Source organism: Coregonus lavaretus (assembly GCF_964263955.1).
Source record: "Coregonus lavaretus genome assembly, chromosome: 24".
Lineage (NCBI taxonomy): Eukaryota > Metazoa > Chordata > Actinopteri > Salmoniformes > Salmonidae > Coregonus > Coregonus lavaretus.
The window spans coordinates 28,052,395-28,057,394 of record NC_140011.1 but is presented as its reverse complement, the minus strand read 5'-3'; the positions used below and the strand labels follow the sequence as shown (position 1 = coordinate 28,057,394).

General features: G+C 40.0%; 1 protein-coding gene across 4 annotated transcripts in view; it reads right to left on the bottom strand.

Moving 5' to 3' along the window:
* Window positions 1–5,000, bottom strand: part of rxraa (retinoid X receptor, alpha a) — a 145,974-nt gene that overhangs the window by 38,965 nt on the left and 102,009 nt on the right. The gene's annotated exons all lie outside the window — the stretch shown is intronic.

Below are 5,000 nucleotides of genomic sequence, written 5' to 3'. Positions count from 1 at the left end.
ACACACACAAACACCCGAACAGACAGGTCACAACGCCGCTCTGACACTGACACGCAAGACATCATACACACACTTCATCAGATTACACAGCTGAAATGGCAATGTGATGCATTGTGGTTACTTAATGTCATCAACCAGGGGCAGCTCTGTTTTTCAGCAAGATAATGATTACAGCAAGATTAGGCATAGACTAGGGAGAGTAGACCTCTGCACACAGAAAACAGAAATGGCTGAGTACGTATCCATGCAGCTGAGCTGATTGGGAGATTTAAGCTAACTACAGCTTGGCTGTAGTTCCAGTAGCAGCCTAGCAGGCCTTCTCCCTCCACTTCCCTGCCTGTGTTTCAGATCTAAAACCTGTCGCTGCTAGATCCTGCACCCCTTAACCCCAGGAGTTATTTAATTCATGCTCTCAACAACCCCCCTAGCCTCCAAATGCTCAGCGCTAGCATAACTTCTATGCAACATTTAGCAGTACAGCAGAATAAAGGGCCAGTGTTCGTTTTAGCAAGAGAGAGTGTTCCAAGTAAGAATTTGAAAGGGTCTCCTCCAGTTCATTAGGGAGGGGCACGGTTATTTGAATATTAGAATATCCAAAAGTACGTGAATAGTTGATCACGTGTGAGTATTAATTTTTTAGGGCAGAAAATGATAGGCCTATTTTAATCATGAAAATATTTTTTCAAAATTACATTAAAATATCCATGTGACATTGTTACATACAAGGATATACCATGACATTTAAAATTCTTAATTTAATAAAACAATAAACTTTTGAATGTAGTTTATATGTGGTGCGCCCCATAAAAAAAGACTGGTAGCCTTTACGCAAGATTATAGCTTGTTGTTTTTGTTGGCCAATCAAATGGGCAAATATCTCCATGTGTAGCAAGTGAAGTCAAATAAAAGTACGGAATTAAACGTTAAAATGCCCATCCCTACAGTGCACTCAGCTCTGCTGTGAAACTGAGCTTTGATAATGTTCATGTGAAAACCCCCTCTCCAACTGTGTAGCATCACAGGGAGAACTAAGAGACACTATTCAACTATGCTGTTATCACTGGAGTTACTGGAGTTACTAAGAATCTCAATTACCACTCAACAAAAATGAATGGATATAGGTGAAACTAGCTAGCTAGCCAACCATTTTGTACAGCTATGGAAAAAACGTTTTTAGGAGCAATGTCTGTGTCAGCATGCTCTAAAACGATGATGTCAAAATGACCCAAATAGAAGCAAAAAGTACAAATAATTCACTTTGGAAAATATGAAAATGAAAGGGACTGAATGTACAGATTGTTTTTTGGGGGGGAGAACATTTAAGAGCTCTATAAATTCTACAGCCAACAAAAAAATGTATATAAACAGTATGACAGTCGTAATATTACTGTGGTATTACCAAGTTATGTATTTCTTTAACAACAACAATGCCATCCTTTCACAATCAACACCTATCCTGGTGTTGACATGCGTATGCCAGACAGGGGGAGACTTGCTAGACTGCTTGCTAGACTGGGGTACAGGGGATACTGTGGGTTCACATGTCCTAGCTAGCTAGCACATGTCTTAATTGAGTTACTGTACACTGTAAAGACACATGTCTAACAGAGCAAATGCTAATCACACTAAATAGCTTACGGCATAGAAACACAGACAGTGTTTATAGAGCGAGAGAGAGAAAGATGAAAGAAACATGTTGTATTCAAGATAGAATGATGAAAATAACATGGCGCTACAGTTCATGCTAGCCTTTCTAACCTTCCTTCAGATGTGTTTCCAAAGCGCTGTCAGGGACTAATTAGTATACTGTCCATGTTTACACATTAACTATACACAAAGACAAACATATCCCACAAAGACAAACATATGTCCTTTCTTTCTGACATGGAATCCTCACAGCTCAAGGCCACAGGGTACACACACATGTAAACTGGCATGTTGACAGGCTGCACACATCCACTTTATTTAGCTGCACTGCACACACAGGACAACCCCCACACCAAGGCTCAAATGAGCGGCAGCAAACTACCAAAGCCTCGTCATACATACTGTACACTTATAGTGTACATGCTTGCACACATGTTCACCTACATGTGCACATGTCTACACACACATGCAATCTGATTGGACTGACTTCTTTCTTTGCAGAAAATCTGATCTAATTTGATCATTGTCTTATTGCGACAGAAACTCAAGGCTATAGAAATTGATATAATGTGTATTATTGAGCTTATGCTACAAAGACAATAGATGACATTCAATCAAGCTAGTCGTCTTGACTTCTTTCTTATGTCATTCTCGTTGGCACCAAAAGTTTAAAAAGTGTTCATAGGGGACAGAATGCGGTCGGACCATCATATAATTGGCATATACATTATTCTTACTGAATTTCCACGTGGGCGAGGATATTGGAAATGTAATCAAAGCCTATTGGATGATAACTTGTTTTTAACTAGGACAGAGGAATTTATAACTGATTTCTTCCGACATAACATAGGTACAGCAAATGCCCTTATTGTATGGGACACTTTTAAATGTGCCTTTAGAGGCCATGCAATTCAGTAATCATCTCGAAAACAAAAGCAATTTAGGTCAAAAGAGTCCACACTAACAAAGAAAATAGAAGGTCTAACAGAACAGATAGATAGCAATAAAAACTGTAACATAGAGGCTAAGAATAAATTAGAGGGCGAAAAAAATGTGAGAAACTTATTCAAGAAAGATCAAGTGTAATATATTATAAAAAATAAAGGAAACTGGATGGAATACAGGGAAAAATGCACCAAATTCTTTTTTAATCTTCAAGATAAAATGCTACCAAAAATAATTTACTGAAACTGGTTATAAATGACGGCGTCACCCATGATTCACCAAATTATATTTTGAAGGAGGAAGCAAAGTACTTTAAGCATATGTTTTCGTTTCAGTCACCTCCATCTCCTCTAACTGAAGCTAATTGTAGGGATTTATTTTCTATTGATAATGTAAAATTAACAGCCATACTAAAATACTCATGTGAAGGTGAAATTACAGAGGAGGAACTTCTGGATGCAATTAAAGACTTTAAGTCCGGGAAAACTCCAGGGTTGGATGGCATACCGGTCGAGGTATACCAAACCTTTTTTTGATATACTCAGAGGACCGTTATTATCATGTTTCAACCACTCCTATGTAAATGGTAGATTATCAGACACTCAAGAAGAAGGTCTGATTTCATTATTACTGAAACAGGACACAAGTGGGAAATACAGTGAGGGAAAAAAGTATTTGATCCCCTGCTGATTTTGTACGTTTGCCCACCGAACAAAGACATGATCAGTCTATAATTTTAATGGTAGGTTTATTTGAACAGTGAGAGACAGAATAACAACAAAAAAATCCAGAAAAACACATGTCAAAAATGTTATAAATTGATTTGCATTTTAATGAGGGAAATAAGTATTTGACCCCTCTGCAAAACATGACTTAGTACTTGGTGGCAAAAACCTTGTTGGCAATCACAGAGGTCAGACGTTTCTTGTAGTTGGCCACCAGGTTTGCACACATCTCAGGAGGGATTTTGTCCCACTCCTCTTTGCAGATCTTCTCCAAGTCATTAAGGTTTCGAGGCTGACGTTTGGCAACTCGAACCTTCAGCTCCCTCCACAGATGTTCTATGGGATTAAGGTCTGGAGACTGTCTAGGCCATTCCAGGACCTTAATGTGCTTCTTCTTGAGCCACTCCTTTGTTTCCTTGGCCGTGTGTTTTGGGTCATTGTCATGCTAGAATACCCATCCATGACCCATTTTCAATGCCCTGGCTGAGGGAAGGAGGTTCTCACCCAAGATTTGACGGTACATGGCCCCGTCCATCGTCCCTTTGATGCGGTGAAGTTGTCCTGGCCTCTTAGCAGAAAAACACCCCCAAAGCATAATGTTTCCACCTCCATTTTTGACGGTGGGGATGGTGTTCTTGGGGTCATAGGCAGCATTCCTCCTCCTCCAAACATGGCGAGTTGAGTTGATGCCAAAGAGCTCCATTTTGGTCTCATCTGACCACAACACTTTCACCCAGTTCTCCTCTGAATCATTCAGATATTCATTGGCATACTTCAGACAGGCCTGTATATGTGCTTTCTTGAGCAGGGGGACCTTGCGGGCGCTGCAGGATTTCAGTCCTTCACGGCGTAGTGTGTTACCAATTGTTTTCTTGGTGACTATGGTCCCAGCTGCCTTGAGATCATTGACAAGATCCTCCCGTGTAGTTCTGGGCTGATTCCTCACCGTTCTCATGATCATTGCAACTCCACGAGGTGAGAACTTGCATGGAGCCCCAGGCCGAGGGAGATTGACAGGTCTTTTGTGTTTCTTCCATTTGCGAATAATCGCACCAACTGTTGTCACCTTCTCACCAAGCTGCTTGGCGATGGTCTTGTAGCCCATTCCAGCCTTGTGTAGGTCTACAATCTTGTCCCTGACATCCTTGGAGAGCTCTTTGGTCTTGGCCATGGTGGAGAATTTGGAATCTGATTGATTGATTGCTTCTGTGGACAGGTGTGTTTTATACAGGTAACAAGCTGAGATTAGGAGCACTCCCTTTAAGAGTGTGCTCCTAATCTCAGCTCGTTACCTGTATAAAAGACACCTGGGAGCCAGAAATCTTTCTGATTGAGAGGGGGTCAAATACTTATTTCCCTCATTAAAATGCAAATCAATTTATAACATTTTTTACATGCGTTTTTCTGGATTTATTTGTTGTTATTCTGTCCCTCACTGTTCAAATAAACCTACCATTAAAATTATAGACTGATCATTTATTTGTCAGTGGGCAAACGTACAAAATCAGCAGGGGATCAAATACTTTTTTCCCTCACTGTATAATGATCCAGTCCATTAAAAAAATTGGAGGCCCCTTACACTTCAGTGTTGTAATGCAAAAATTCTAGCAAAATGTATAGCGTATAGAATTAAAAGAGTATTGTCGGACATTATTAATTCTAATCAGACAGGTTTTTTACATG